The sequence below is a fragment of the Erpetoichthys calabaricus genome, chromosome 10, assembly GCF_900747795.2.
Source record: "Erpetoichthys calabaricus chromosome 10, fErpCal1.3, whole genome shotgun sequence".
Lineage (NCBI taxonomy): Eukaryota > Metazoa > Chordata > Cladistia > Polypteriformes > Polypteridae > Erpetoichthys > Erpetoichthys calabaricus.
This window is the reverse complement of record NC_041403.2, coordinates 165148328-165165297: the sequence shown is the minus strand read 5'-3', so window position 1 is coordinate 165165297 and position 16970 is coordinate 165148328. Positions and strand designations below refer to the sequence as shown.

The following is a 16970-nucleotide window of genomic DNA, read 5'->3' as shown; positions in this document are numbered from 1 at the left end:
CATCATTTTGAAAGGAACAAGCTTAATAAGTACGTAACAATAGCAGAGCTGTTTAGGTGGGTTTGTTTGTGACGGGAGTACATACGCATGAAGGGTCTTTTCTTGAGCTGGGCATTGAACCGTCTAGCCTTTCATTGTAAGCTTTCACTACCGGGCCTCTATAAGGGCACACAGAAAGTCGCTAGTGCACCCCTGTAGTCTGTTGCTCCTTTGATAAAAGGTTAGAATGATTTACATGGTTAGAGATTGGAGGGGAGGAAACTTTTTAAAAACAAATTGGGGTTAAACTTACTAACCGTTAAAATAAAATTCTAACGTGAACTGGCGGTGGAGATGGGAGAGCTGCTGTGGATTTGTATGTTTTGGACGGGCTTTTTGTTTTGTTTTGTGTGTGCCAAATTAATTAGTTATGTTAATTACCAGGCTGTCAGTAAATATATTAAACAGGTTAACTGCAGATTGGCCAGGGTCCACCAAAGGGGTGGATAAGTGGCTACGTCAGCTTGGCAGACGGCCCTTGGAAACAGAGGACGGTGTGTGTGTGTGTGTGTACGCGTTTGCGAGAGTGGAGTGGAGGGGAGGGGAGGCAGTGTCGCTGGCGTGGTAGAGAAAGCCAGTCTGCTTGGATAGCCCTTCCCATCTGGGACCCATCTGTGATTCCACAGAATTGGACAAGCTGCCTGGGCACCAAAGGAGTTTGCATATGTGGGAGAGCAAACACATGTCCAACATATGAAGGTGTGGGGGGAAGAAAAGAAGGCAAGCAACAGCCGTCTGGATTGAATTATGACGGAGAGGGACCGGGATACTGGAGGAAGGTGAATGTGAAAGAGGAGCACAACTTGCAGGCTGCAGGACATTATTCCGGATATAAGGACTCCCATTTGGTTCTCGTTTTCTGCTTTGAGGTAAGGAATCCAATTTTTTCCCCCCAGAGAACAGAGGCCATGTAAAGTGTTACAAAGCTTGCTGCTTAAACATTTGGGCCTGTTTAGTGTTCAGATGTTTTATGTTACGTCCAAGCTGAACCTTTGTGTAATTTGGAGGAAATAAACCTTTACAATTGTCTTGAAATGAAGTCCAGTAAGAGTTCCATAGTCAAATACGCTTTGTGTCCCGTAATGCTTGTTTTCCCTTGCGGGATGTGATTATCTATTTGAGTTCTGGTCCTAAATGTTAAAGCTTTATGTTTTTATTACAGTGCAGCAGTCAGTGATGCGGTGGTCCTGTGTTGAGTGCCTGCTTTCCAGTGTTTGCTCGGTGCTCCTGCTTCATGTAAACCACTTCATGTCTATCTGCTTAGTTAGGAATTGTATTTCCAAATTTGTTTATAGCACTTAGCCTGTTTCTTACTGTTTAAGACTTGTGAAGATGCTGCTTATTAACACGGGCAGTAAGTTGCTTTTGCCTTCAGGTGCCTGCATGGACTGAGCTTTAAGCTCATGATGGGGCCTTATCGCTCCCCTTGTGTCATTAGTTTGCATTGACCAGTGGGTTCATTATTTAAAGCCAGAGTGAGAATAAAGTAGTTGAACTTAAACTGAACTGTTGTGTTGGGCTAAAATCCATTTTTAAAGAAATGTTTTTACAACCGAGTCTGTTCAAGGTGCAGATTACGTATCAATTATGGCATGTGCTTTCAAAAATATAGTTAACAGGCGTGTAGCAATCCTGGTGATGAACTGGACAGGGTCCCTATTAGAAAATATCCACTTGGGACTTGCTTGTTTTGTTGTATTCCAAGTAAAAAGTGACGGCGTTGTGTCCTTCCCCAGCTGTGGACTCTGTGAAATCTTCAGACACCAGGCTGTTTGAACATGGAGAGAGGGACGTGCCAAAGAAAGGGCAACGGTTTCTGGACATTAAGGGATAATAAACTGTGATCATTCATTCTACTAGCTGGAAAAAATCGGAAGAGAGTTACAAATGTACTGAAAACGTCATATTCAGGTCAGGTTTGATTTGTCACGTCACCTGGCTGAATCTGCACATTGAAATGGATTTAACTTCAGTTTATTAGATAATGTGACAACTGTACAGTCCTGTAAAAATCTTTGTGCTTAAAGGGATGATTTTACAGCTAGCTGGAATAAAAAAACGTGATAAGACTATACTCGTGCTTCCGTTGGATTGTCAATGTTGACATGGCTGAAATGCAATGTTAAGTCTCTCGAGTCTGAAGGGGTTTGTTTTGAAGACATTTTCATAAAAGAACTCTGCAGTCACACAGGTTTGGTCATTCTCCTTCATTAATGCAGTGTATGAATCTGGTAAGTAACTGAATATCATTACATGGCATTTGTAAAGCCTTGTTAAGCAGCGCCATTGTTGATTCTTATTACACTGTCCCTGCAGGTACTGATTTCTGCCTTTTGTCATTTAAATTGCAGTCATTATGTTATTCTAGCAGCAGTTGGCTTGAAGTGTAGATAAGGGTTTGTTTGAAGTTTTAATCTTGTATAAGCTTAATTATTGAGGGTCATGAAAATCTAATTTGTAAACCTTTTGGGTTCTGTGGTAAGGATTTGTGCTAACAGTTTTGGTTTAATGAATGTGAATGTGTGTTATTAGGTATGTGTGAATTTTGTATTTGTGATTAAATTGTGTCTGTTTAGAGTATTTACAATAATTTGTAGCTGTTATTGAACTGAAACATAGGAATTGTCTGTAATCTCGTCATATAAAATTAGGGGCTGGAAATGTAAGAGCCTGTCTTAAAAAGGTAGAATTAAATGTTAAAATTTCATAGTTACATAGACAATGGGAGATTTTTTTTTAAAATCCCCTATATGCTAACTTATAAAGGAAAACCCTTCTTGCTCTGCAATGTATGTGATGTAACAGTGTTGGTTAAATAAGAAATATGGACAGATTAGACTGTTTGCTTGCTGGAATAAGATCCAACTTCCCTACAACCTGCTCAGAATAAAGATAGTTTGGAAAAATGGATAGACGGATATTTACTTCCAAATGGAAAGATGTAGAGGTGTACAGTTTATGTCATAGCATATAACGTGATGACATGTAGAAATTTAAAGAAACGTAACTAAGATACACAATATACAGTAAGCCTTAAGCACAAGCATCATAGACCAGTTTTCCTTTTTTTTGTGTATTATCAGGATTTTGTTCTTTATTATTGTTAAAATTTTTTGCATTGAATTTCACTAACACTTTTAAAACAAAGACACTTGAACTCTGGAATATTTGTGCATGTATCATACTCCGTGCTGAAATCCTGCCAAGCTGTCTGTCTATCTATCTATCTATCTATCTATCTATCTATCTATCTATCTATCTATCTATCTATCTATCATATAATGCCTTTCATATCGATCTATCATATAGTGCCTTTCATATTGATATATCGATCTATCTATCTATCGTCACATATATATATATAGATAGATATAGAGATTTATAGATACACACTATATTACATCTACATAGATATAGATTATATGTATGTACTGGGGTGGGCAAAAGTAAGATAACAGTAGTTATATGGAAAAAGACCTGCAGGTTATGGTTATTGTAATAACTTTATTAACTCAAATAACTGATACAATCTCATAAGCACTCAATTTGCCGGCCTTGCATACTCACAACTGTAAAGCTACTTTTGCCCACCCTGTGTGTGTGTGTGTGTGTGTGTGTGTGTGTGTGTGTGTGTGTGTGTGTGTGTGTCTGTGTGCAGGAATGACAGGCTCTCAGAAGTTTGCTTGGTTCATTCAGGTCTCTCTTGCCATTTAGGAAACTGGGGGGTTCTTGTGGATGGGGTACCAGAAGGGGCGCAGTCAGGTCCCCCCCCACTGGGTGCTTTCTCAGTGCTGCAGGGAGAGGAGGAGAAGACCATATTAGCAGCAGGTTAGAGTCCGTAAGGAGATCCTCTGATGTGCATGCATGACAATATACTGTACGTGCAAAATAAACTGCAGCATGTTGGCCACTGTATATACTTTTTGTTTGTTTTTGTATTGTATTTTTGTCAGCTGTTCTGAGGAGGCCTGCAAACGTACAAATGACAGTAAATTTTACTTGATAAGTATAAAGACTCTAATTGCCTAATTCATCCTTCCCTCCATTTTCTAACCAGCTTACCTTTTTGAGGATTAAGAGTCCAGTGCCAGTCCACGCCAGCATTAGAAGAATAGGTGGGGGAAAAACCCTCCCCCGTTTAGCGATGGTGATTCATTCATGGACTGTAGAAAGCCCAGAGGACACCGGGCTGTCTTTTGGCCTGGGAATCTTCCAAAATTTTATTTTCTCTCAAATCCCGCCAACTGGAGTTTTTATGTTCATATCCTCCCTGGCAAATAACTATAAATTACGATGGACATTGTGATTCTCTGGTGTAATAATAAACAATTGTCCTTTAGTTTTTACTTTCTTTTGTAACTCTGTTTAGTCGTTATTATTGGAAAACACCTTGAATCGCTATCCTGTATGAGCTTGTACTATAGAAACAAATGATGTTGCTGCACAGAACAGCCAGTCCATTCTAAGACACTTTTTTGCACACTGTAACCAGTAGAGGGTGCCACTGAGCCCCAGACACAGTCAGACCCAAACCAGTCAGGGGTTCAAGTATAGCCCTTTTCTTTTTTTAATAAACATTATCTAAACACACAGGTTAAGACAACAAAAGTATAAACAGCCCAGAAAACAATCCTCTTCATTCCCACTCCACCCGACTTTGACTCCCCAGTGTGGACAGCAGGCTCCTTTTCAAGTAACACCTGAGAATGCTTCTGATGTCACTGGGGAAATTCCAGGTCACATGGAAACCAGTGTTGTCCTCCCACGGCAGCTCCCTCTGGTGGCACCCAAGGACCCCAACAGGGTCCTGCTTCCACACTGCATTTCCCATGCAACCCTACGGGTGTTCTGATTAGGATCAGCCTATCAGTGTTTCCCAGACTTGGTCCTGGGGACCCCCTGTGGCTGCAGGTTTTTGTTCCAACCAGCTTCTGTTTTTAATTGAACTCCTGGGCTAATTAAGTGATGTGTTATTTCCCAAGTTCTGTGTTTAGGGAACAATCTAGAAATTAGAAAACTAAGTTTGCTAAAAAAAAAAAAATATTAATGTACCAAGCAGTTATATAGGAATAATGTATTTTTTCTTCTTTTTAACAGTGTGTTCATCTTGTTTTTCATTCTACTTTTCTAGGTGTTGTAATTGTTTAATTAATCCGTTATTGACTAATCAGTGGGTGTGATGCTAAAGTAGTTGCAGCTTTGATTATTGTGTGTTGTTTGCCTGGGTGTCTGATCTGCTAGTTTTAAATTATCATTATTAACATACAACGAAGGGGGAAAAACTGCACAGAGAAAGGGCAAAGTATAACGAAATCAACAAAAGAGAGTTAAGCATTTAAATCTCTAGCAAAAGCAGAAATATTTCTAAATGTGTTATAAATCTAAAAATCATGCTGCTGTGCTTTTCTGAACGTTGAATAAAAAAAAAATAATACCAGCTAATTAAATGAGATGAGTGCTATCCGGTGTTGTCACTGATTAGGAATCTGGTTGGAACAAAAACCTGCAGCCACAGGGGGTCCCCAGGACCAAGTCTGGGAAACACTGGCCTAGAGGAGCACTGCCACCTCCTGTGTGGGGGTATGAACTGCTACTGATATCCACATTCATCCAGTCAGTCTCTTCATTATACGTCGATCCTAGTCAGGACGAAGATTAAAGGGGGCTCCGGCCAGGTTGTGTTTTCACTCCTGTAGTCCTTTCTTTATGGCCTCCCAGCCGGGCAAAAACTCTCGACTGGGATGCACATCAGTCCTCCATGACACTTACAACATAACACTTGCTAATTTGCAGTCGTCAATACATTTATGTGAAACAAGATGCCTTTTCTGGTCCTTAGTGTCCCCGTATAAATATTAAGACGCTGTGAGTGAAGTAATGCGAGAGCCATAACTGGTAGTGTAGCAGTACAGCGGCGGCATGTCCTGGTAGATGAGGCGAGTTTGTACCCAGTGCTACTGGATTAGACATTGGCTAAAATGGGTTTAAAAAGTGGATGGATAGATGGCGTATCGTCTGCTAGTCATTCAGGTCCCAATGAAATTTGATCAGTTGACGCTAGTAGTTTCTTGAATCCTAAGGTGAAACTCTGATGCATGCAGCAGCAGAAACATAAACGGATTCAGACTCACAGGACAAGTAACACAGCCAATCGACCGATAAATAAATAAAAATAATTGTGCAGATATTTGAAAATGAACTCGACGAGCACATCGGGATGATGCCATGAATTGCCACCCCCCCCCCCCCACTGTGGTGGGATGTGCCACTGGCTAAAAGTGCCGCCAGAGAGCACCTCCTGGTGGAGATGTAATTAGACTTGTATATTTGCTATGTTGATCGACCGCACACGAGACACAAGACATTTCATCGCTGCCATCGGGACTCCTCAGGCTACTGTTTAGCACCCTAATGTGTTCAAAGTTTGTGGTGACGTTGCTGTGACTCTCAAACACTGAGTAGCATTTGACATAAAACTTAAATTAACAAGATTTAAAAAAAAGAAGCTGTGTTTTTATCAAAAGTCTAGAAGAAATCTTCTTCTTTCGGCTGCTCCCGTTAGGGGTCACCACAGCGGATCATCTTCTTCCATATCTTTCTGTGCTTGTCATCTTGTTCTGTCAAACCAGTCGCCTGCATATCCTCTCTCACCACATCCATAAACCTTCTCTTAGGCCTTCCTCTTCTCCTCTTGCCTGGCAGCTCTATCCTTAGCACCCTTCTCTTATTATACCCAGCATCTCACCACTGCACATGTCCAAACCAATGCAATCTCGCCTCTCTGACTTTGTCTCCTAATTGTCCCACTTAAGATGACCCTCTAATGTCCTCATTTCTAATCCTGTCCATCCTCGTCACACCAAGTGCAGATCTTAGCATCTTTAACTCTGCCACCTCCAGCTCTGTCTCCTGTGCCACCGTCTCCAGCCCATATAACACAGCTGGTCTCACTACCGTCCTGCAGACTGTCCCTTTCACTCTTGCTGATACCCGTCTGTCACAAATCACTCCTGACACTCTTCTCCACCCATTCCACCCTGCCTGCACACTCTTTTTCACTTCTCTTCCACAATCCCCATTCCTCTGTACTGTTGATCCAAGTATTTAAACTCAGTCTGGAAGAAATAATAGTTTAATTCAAATTAGTATATGTGAAATTGGAAATGTTAACACATTATATTACAATTTACATTTAGTACATTTCTACCGACTTCAGGAACCTAATAATTGCTTCTGACTCCAACTCCACAGCCCTGTAAAGATGTCATGTTTTTCTTTAAAACCATAATTTCTATTGGATAAATACGCACCAGCACTCTTTTGCTAATTGTGAAAGCAATTTTGCCGACAGGCAGTTTCTATTCCTAGTCCATCACTTGAATGCTCTTGTATTGCACTTTATTTAATCACTTTGAGTACCACTGCATGCTTTTTCAAAGGTGCCTTTCGGTCATGCGCTGTATGAAAGGTCATCAGAGTCGTCGTGCTGTGATGTGCCAGTGATGCCCACTGCGCCATCATGCCACCATAAGATGATATATAAACCCATCAGCCGCCTCCCTCTCTCTAACTGTATCATTCTCTAAGTGACCACTAGTAAAATAACAGAATCATGAGAATCATTAGGTTGGCGTGTAATGAAATACTTCAGTACTGATTAGGTGACATCATGGAATGTGGAGAGCTGTTGAGGTGTGTTTGTCATTTGAAGGTCTCTTTTACATGCTCTTTAATAACACACACATTAACAGATACCCGGTTTAAAAGAAATATTCTGTATTATCGTTAGAAAAACCGGGATATTGGGTCATGAGGTTAACACATGTAGATTTCTCTGATTTGTGAGGCCATATAAGCCCTTACCAGGGTGGCAGGTGAGGATTGTGCACTCTCCGCATGTCCATTGTACTCTGGTAACCTGTGCATCCAGCAGCCACAGGTGCAGAATGGTGGAAGCGGCCACCAAGATAAGTTCCTTGGGGCAGATGCTTGGTCGGTCGCATTATTCCTTCTCCTAGTTGAATCATCTGTCTCAGTGTTTCAGAAATCACTATTTATTTTAAGGAGCTGAACATGTTCTGCTTAGAATTCCAAAAGCTACACTTAAAAGAAGTGGTGAGGTGGCCTTCTGCTGCTATGCACCTAAAATCTGGAATACGAGTTTACCAATAGAAATTCGCCAGGTTGATACAGTGGAGGCGGCATGGTGGCACAGTGGTAGCGCCGCTGCCTTGCAGTTAGGAGACCCGTCTGGGTTCGCTTCCCGGATCCTCCCAGTGTAGAGTTTGCATGTTCTCCCCGTGTCTGCATGGGTCCCCCCCCCCCCACAGTCCAAAGACATGCAGGTTAGGTGCATTGGCCATCCTAAATTGTCCCTAGTGTGTGCTTGGTGTGTGGGTGTATGTGTGTGCCCTGCGGTAAGCTGGTGCCCTAGACAGTTTTTGTTCCTGCCTTGTGCCCTGGGATTGGCTCCAGCTGACCCCCGTGACCCTGTAGTTAGGATATAGCGGGTTGGATGATGGATGGATGGATACAGTGGAGCACTTAAAAAAACCTGCTAAAAACACATTACTTCAACATGGCTTTCTCGTGGCGTCATTTTAGCTCAATCCTGATACTCTGTATATGCATGTCATTGTCCTTATCATTCATGGTGGCGCCATAATCCGTACTCACCCCTACTTTCTCTGCTGTTCTTTTTCCGGTTTTCTGTGGGTAGCGATCAGCACCATCACCACCTGATCAGGGCACCATACTGTCCCTCCATTGTAGGATTGGCCAGAGGTCCACATGACCATCATCATCATCAACTTCTTCCATGTGAACCCTGAATACCACGAGGACTGATTGAGGTCATTTCTGTTAGGGGGGCTGGGTGGTCCTGTGGCCTTGGTACCCCTGCAGATTTTTCTTTTTTTTTTTTTTCTTTCCAGCCATCTGGATTTTTTTTTTTTTTATTCTGTCCTCCCAGGCCATCGGACCTTACTTTATTCTATGTTAATTAATATTGCCTGATTTTATTTTTTCATTTGTATTTTTTCCTCATCCTGTAAAGCACTTTGAGCTCATCGTTTGTATGAAAATGTGTGACAGAAATGAATGGTGGTGTTGTAATCTCAGCAGAACATGATTGTTGTTGAATTTTTTTTTAGCATATTTTTATGCCATCTGAGTAGTTTGGATGACCCCATATGTGAATTTCTCATTGGGATTAATAAAGTATCTCTCTATCTCTCTATCTCTCTCTCTCTCTCTCTCTCTCTCTCTCTATCTATCTATCTATCTATGTGGACTCGCACATGTAAACTGGAATTTTTAAGAAATGGTGTATGTTCTGACATCAAAATTTTTTTGGGGTTTTTGCCCTACTCGGGTTACTCGACTTAGCCATCAATGAGTGTGTGTACCAGGATAACACACTCTCAGTAATGCTAAGTGCTGTCACTTAGGGAATGTCCACTGCTTAAGGAACTCTGAGGTAACCTGGCATCATTTGGGTGGTGGTTTTAGGGCATTTTGGGGTTTATGCAATTCTGGGAGTTTCAGGACCTTCTGTATATCTAATCACTTGTTGAGATATCTCTGTAGCCAAGAACCCGGGGTGGGCTGTGGGGGGGGGGGGAGCAGCATAGACCTGTTGCTAGTTCTTTTTAAGAAGCCCTCCAGGGAAGCCGAGAGACTCCAAAGAATTGTACTTGGCAGCCGACATCTGTTTATTCAGCATTCAGTATTGTTCACGAATGGATCGGTATAATCCAGAACACCACTTCCATCTGCCATTGGCGTAAGTGATTTGAAGCCCGATGAAGGCCTTTCCTGTTTTACTCCTGCTGGCTAACAGGAAGAGTCGGATTTTATTGCACATGTAATAATAATTCCAATAAAATATAACCATACACTTGTCAGCTTTATTCTTTAGTGAGTCGGCCTTGTCATTAACTGCATAGCAGTAATAATTCGACGGGATTTTTCATGATGGCGTAGAGTTTTGCCACCATCCTCCTTTCCACAACAGCAAATTTATCAAAAATATGAGCCTTGTAATATTCTGTCATTTTGCATTGTTTTCACTCTCCCTATACTTCATATACGAGAAAGTATTGTAATCATCCACAAAGTCGATGTCGAGATTTTGATGAATCTTGACGTTTTAGACCTCCCTGACTTTCTCGTATACAAACTATAGGGAAAGTATTTCCATTTCAAAACTTTAATAAATTGACGTTTTAGACTTCCATGAGTCCAAAAATACCATTTTTGGGATTGTGTGTGTGTGAGAAAACACGATAACTTGAGGACACTTTCACTTAGATCATCCAAATTTTTTAATAAGCCTTCCAATATTTTACTGTATGTTAACTGTCAGTCAGTCATTGTTCAACCCGCTATATCCTAACACAGGGTCACGGGGGGGGGTCTGCTGGAGCCAATCCCAGCCAGCACAGGGCGCAAGGCAGGAACAAACCCCCAGGCAGGACGCCAGCCCACCACAGGGCACACACACACACAATTTAGGATCGCCAGTGCACCTCACCTGCATGTCTTTGGACTATGGGAGGACACCGGCACAGACACGGGGAGAACATGCAAACTCCACACAGGGAGGACCCGGCAAGCGAACCCTGCGCCACCATGCCACCCGTATGTTAACAGTTGTTTAGATTATCGTACACTAAAGTGTTCCCACCATCACTTTTTCCAATATGAAACCCTGTGTTTGCACAAAACCATTTTAATCCTACAGGTTTGTGTTGCACTGTTACTGTAAAGGAGGCCATGTTGATTTGAGTAAAGTGCTAAAATACATTTCAGCAAAGTTGCATTTCACACCCAAGACGAGGATCACGACAATGCCATGCCATGTCATCTGAAGTACTCGCTCTTACTGTATCCTTTAATTTAGTATGATATGTCTAATCGTTCATTTTTACTCAGGTTTAAATATTATTATTGCTTCAGAATAGCATTTGGCATGCTGTCTCGCTGGCCAGATGTTTAAGCTCTTTTCTTGTCGGTGCAGCCTTGGAATCCGATGTGCTGTATGGGAATTCTTTTTTGCTGTCAGGGCAGGTCATGAGCATTTGACTTCTGCTATTTTTGTTTTGTATTTATAAAGAAAAATGCACTTTAAAAATAAATCCAGTAATGTTTCTATTTGCGGTGAGCTTATCAGTTTGTAGTCTTTCCATCTGTGCTTTAACGATGGACGTGTTCGTCTCCGTTAGCTCACAGGCTCTCTGAAGGCCGTAAATCAATGGAGCGCCAAGTTTTTCTGTCCAGTCCAGGATGGTCAGATCTAATACTGGCATCCTCTGAAGCTGAGGGGTCTGCATGGCTCCCCTTGTTAGCGTTGGGTTTGTTTGTTTTTTTTTTTTTTTTATCCCACATCCCCAAAGACATGCAGGTCACGTGACCCTGGGCGTGTGTATGAGTGGGCCCTGTCATGGACTGGTGCCCTGTGGCTTTGCACCCAGTCCTGCCACTCTCTGCCCAGCCGAATCCTCAATTAGATTAGGTGAGTGTTCACATTTTTCTTTTTGGTCAGTAATATATCCAGTTTTTCCAACTCTCCACAGTTCACTTTTCAAAACACACTTACTGTCTGGCAGTGACACCTCATTTCAAATGACACTCTGAGCAGCTGACTTTTGAGTTGACGGCGGGTGATGTTGTTGTAGGCTTGTCACGTGTGCAGACTGTCTGACTAACGTGTCGGCACTCCCCGGTGCGATGGTAAAATACTTCATTTTATTTAATAGAAAACCCAAATTAGCTTACCCAATGTTTCCATACCACTTGTCCACAGTAAAATTGTCAAAATGCCCTAAAACTTGCTATTGTTACAGCTTAGGTTGTACTTGACTGTTCCACTCTGCTTATGGACACCTGTTCTTCTCCATGGATAATGCCAAGTTACTCAAAATGGCCTTGTGGGTATAGAATGGCTCTAAATAGCTAGTGCAAAAATAAATGACTTGCAACCGTAAATGTTACCTGATACGGACGATCAATGCCATCAGTTTTAGTAATGGCACCCTGTTTCTAGTTTTAATACCTTTTTGTTTTAAGGCAAGTGCTGTTTTAGAGGACTGCAGGGTCTTCAGCTGTTAGTCAAGCCCCGTCCACACCAGCAGCCTATTCACCCTGGTGCTTTAAACTACACGCTGCCATTTGTATGGATTCCATAGTTTAACATTTCGTGTCTTGCTGGCCTCCGACTGACGAAGCCGCATACTGTAAAATGTCTCTGCTGTACGGACACAAATCAGGGCCACACGTTTACTACACGCTGTAGGAATGGCAGAGTGGGATCATACACAGCCAATCCATTAGAAATGCAGAGCAGAACTTTAATGTTATTTACGAATTGATGTGACTAATGACCAGTAAAGTATTAATAATATTATGGACTGTGACGTATGTTGGCAAAAGCAGCACATTAGTTATCCAGAGCAGCAGTTTCTCTTTTAAACGAGACCTGTGTGCCAACACCTGGCAACTCGGTGCTTCCTCCTGACATTCCAAACTCAATGCTCTGATACTCTAAGTTCATTTTGCAGTTTCTGCACGCTAAACATTTATTGATTGATTAGTTCCATTGTGAGGCTGTATTCTTGTTTTTAGTCTTCCATTGCTGTATGCATGTCAACTTTCCCTTAGGATTAATGAAGTTCATCCTTTAGATTAGATGCTCTCTCGTGCAGATGTAGGGTGAACAGAACGTTACCCGTCACTCTCTCATAGGTGGTCCTAAATTGAATACGTATCTGATTTGTGGCCATTTGCCAAGAATGAGAACGGTCCGATCAGAGTTCATGTGCCGTTTTTCGCCCATTGGGTGAGTGCTGCCATCATAATCCACACCGACAATTGAGCAATTGAGGACTCGGGAGAGCTGCAGTCACTGCCTCACCATTGCGGACTACTCCTCTTGGTGCAGCGGTGCCAGCAAAGGCTACGAGAAGAGCAAAAAGCTTGCTGTCTTTTTTTTTTTTTTTTTTTGCCTTCTTGACATAACCGTGTAAAGCCAATGAACTGTTTGCCGTCCTCCTGACCTACTGGTGTGTCCATTTTATCGCTTTTAATGCCGTCTGTCGTCTCACAAATATGACGTTTTTTTGTTGTTGGTGACGCAGGTGACTTGGGCACAAATGTGTCAATGTGCGCATGCATGCTGTTCTGGAGGACCATTGCATTGACGTCAGTTACGTACAGCAGATCACTTGCGCGTATAAATGTGAACCATCTAGATAAGCAAATCAAATCTGAGCAAAGAACAGTGAATTTAGCATTGAGGATGTAACGATACGAGACTATAAATCAGAACTACATTTATTAGGGTCACCAAATTAGAAAATTAGAAATACGGGACACTCTCAAAATCTCTGTATATTACTGTATATGTAAATGTGTACATGCCCCCTACATACCCAGACTTATATTATACAAACTGAGGGCACCGTGACGGATGTTAGCAGATTGCTGGCCAACCACAAGCGTTACCTGGTAGGTAACCACCCATCCAATCAGATTGTGACACAGACTACGAATGCCGTGAATATATATATATATATATATATATATATATAATATAATAGAATTCTTTTCACATTTGAAACGGAAATTACGTATGACCACAGAACATATTATAAATACAGGAACTAATCACTTCGTTTGGCGTGTTTGTATTGTCCACAGTCTATCCCATAGAAGTGCGCCCCGCATCGCCCTCTCCCAGCCCTCCTCTCTGGACTACCACGCTGAGCCGTCCGCCGCCAGGCGCATTCTGACAGAGAAGTTTTATTTATTCATCCACATTGTAACTTTTTTTTTTTAGTTGGCAGTACTTGATAGTAGAAGAGATGAGTAAAACAGCTTTGCGTCTTTCTACTTTTTAACTGCGCCGAGCTGTAAACAATGTGAAGACGAGACCGCCTTCAGCGGCCAGGGGTCGTGAGAACAAAGTGGACGCTGGGAGGTGCAGAATGTGGGGCTGCTCCGTCGGGTCGAGAGCTTTGCAGTTTCGGGCAGCGTCCTCTCTTCCCACACTGTTTGTGACGCTTCAAGTGCCCTGTTGGCTCCTGGGAGAGTGGAAATCTTTGCGAATGAGTGTAATCGGCGCCATCGAAGCAGGACTCTGTTTGTTAATTGCCCTCCACGACTACTTACTGTCCCTTAAGGGGAGTTTGGGTCACTAAAACCCCGCAACATTCAAGGTTGCTTTTGTGATCAATTATTTTAAGAAGACGCAGAGTTTACATCAAAGATGATGTACAGACCTCTTCATGTAAAGTGTTGGACTTGGGAATTGTTTGGACCTTTTGCCCATTAAGCACGGAAGAGCAGCATCCACATTTATCAGAATTATTTTTTCTCTTAAATCACAGGCACGTAGTGCAAGGTTGTCGGGCAGAAATTTGAACGATCACATAGAAAATGTAATTTCTGTACCACAGCGGTCGTGTAGCGTCTTTCACAAGGGATCTACTACCAAGAGATGATCCAAATACATTTTAGCTGCTGTTAGTACTACTTACCTGTTGTGTTATAGCGCCTTTAAAATATAGTTTACCCAAAACCACTCCAGTAGTGCTCAATGTATCTTTACTTCTTAAATGTTAATGTTTTACTGTTTAATAACTTATAGAATACATTTTTTGTTTCCCTTGCACTCAGTGAGCGAAGCCACTGGGTAATCAGCTAGTATTATATAAAAGTAGAGACATAAGTTAAAAACAAAGCAAGGATTTTAATGGGTTATGAGGAAAACAAAAGTATAATCATTTGAAAATTATTTAATACAAGCTAAAAAAATAATTCTGTAAAAGTGAAATCATTTGAAAATATTTATCTAATACAGACAACAGAGAAATATTATTATTTACAGTAATATGGGCAGTTAGAAAAAGAGTGGGCCATGGCAAGTAGTAACAAGACACTTTGCTGACAGTCACTGTATGTGGCAATGGCGATCGAGAACTGGAGAGCCAAACGGTAATAAGAGTGTCACCATCCACCGCCAACCTGAGCAACTGAACAAGCTGCAGACAGGCAGCAAACACTCGTTACATTTGGGTTATGTTCATAAAGAGAATCTGAGAAAAGAATTACTTGTAAAGTTACAACTAAGTACCGTAAGAAGGTAGTAAAAATATTCAAAAATGAAGTAAATATGGGGACATTTGGGTGTCCCTGAAAGGTCAGTACGGGACAGGGAACATAAATGATCAAATATGGGACATGTCCCGTATATAAGGGATGTCTGGCAACCCAAACATTTATGTATCTGTGTGTTGACGAGGCTTGTCATGTGAGCGTACTGTTTGAGAGCGCTAGCAGAATAGTTGTACAGGAGGCGATTATCTTAGTTTAAGGTTCATCACAAATAAAGGGCAAAATTTGTCAAGGTCATTACATGTATAGGTTGCTAGTTTCCTTAATGTAAACTTCACATTCAAGTTCAGGTGTTGTGTGTGTGTGTGTGTGTGTGTGTGTGTGTGTGTATTCACACCCGAGTAGTGGGAGCGGCAAATAAAGAGTGTAGAGCAGAGTGAAAGGACAGAACGACACGGCTAAAGGCCTTGTCACGTTGCACAATTTTTCCAGCAGTTTACCGTTCACAGGCTTCATTTACGTAGTAAGAAGTCGAGCAGAATGACCCCTTTTATTGGCTAACTAAAGATTACAATACGTATGCAGGCTTTTGAGGCAACTCAGGCCCCTTCTTCGGGCAAGTTCTAATGAAAGGTGTCCTTTTGCTTGACTTCTCACTACATTCATAATGGCTAACGCGGTACGACACCTGAGGACTAAAGGCTTCATTTACTTAATTCTTTGAGTTGTGACGCTCGCTCCAGTGACTACCAGTCGTGTGGTCGGACATCTCCAGTACAAGTCTGCCACAGGTTTGAATTTGTCTGTAAACTGTATAGTTGGGCTCTTGTGTGAGAGCTGATAACTAATGAGCGCCCATCGGGACTAAGGAACACTGCTGTTTGGGACCTTGCAAACAGAAGAGAGACTCGTCCGTCTTCATATCACAGCACATCAGCCTGGTCAGAATGGGGGCAGAGGTTGTGGCTGGACTCGGTGCACCTCTAAACCTGTTGTACAGCACCAGCTCCACCGGGTAGCATGCTGTTGGTCATCAGTAAAAGGGACGAGCGAGTGTTACTTTCAAAATGTGAAACTGCGGGGAGAGTTCGATCTCACCTGCAATGGCTGGTCTTCTACTCTGACATCCTTGGACGAGAAAGACCAGCAACCACCGTCATCGTGTTTTCCCAGTGATGCTTTGTCCTTTTTGTAGCCTGGAGGCCAAAACTGCTGATGGCACTCAAGATGAGGCCTCGCCAGTGGGGTGTTGTGTGTGTTGTTTTTTTAAATAACATTTTATTGAATTTATGAAAATCAAATAACATTCCATACAAGCAAGTCAAATGAGTCAACATAACCTCCTTGTCCTTCTACTCCACACCTCTGGACACTTTATAACATTTACATTTATTTGCTTGGCAGACGCTTTTAACCAAAGTGACTTGGCCTTCTCAATGGCTTCTGAACACGGACTGGCAGTTGATGGTGTCGAGTCCACTGCGACTCCTAAACCTTCTCATGAGGCGTACTTTTGATTTTCAGACTTCTTTCAATTTGATGCCCAACCTCTCATGTGGCGTATGCTCTCTGAAAGGCCAGCTTTATGCTCCATTCCGGTCGTATCCTTTTGTTGCTTCCTCATAGAATTCCAGCCTGTTAGTAAAACACGACCTCCTCCTTCTGAGCCCATGCTGACTGTTCAGTAAAACTCCTGTCCTTGCCATGTGCTGCTCAGTCTTATCCTTAATAACTCCTTCCATTAATTTACCTGAGATACAGATGAAGCTTACTGGCCTATAGAGTTGCTTGGATTTGCCTTTTTATATCACGGGATA

At 42.1% G+C, this 16970-nt stretch overlaps 1 protein-coding gene across 3 annotated transcripts in view; it reads left to right on the top strand.

The window, feature by feature from the left end:
- The window catches only part of cbfa2t2 (CBFA2/RUNX1 partner transcriptional co-repressor 2), a 78880-nt gene that overhangs the window by 35094 nt on the left and 26816 nt on the right, over positions 1-16970 (top strand). The window contains exon 1 of one of the 3 annotated variants that reach the window (XM_051933295.1): positions 624-908. The exons of the other annotated variants lie outside the window; for them this stretch is intronic. The gene's annotated coding sequence lies outside the window, so the exon portion shown is untranslated. Of the gene's footprint in view, positions 1-623; positions 909-16970 lie in introns of those variants that run through there. 3 annotated transcript variants of the gene reach the window in all.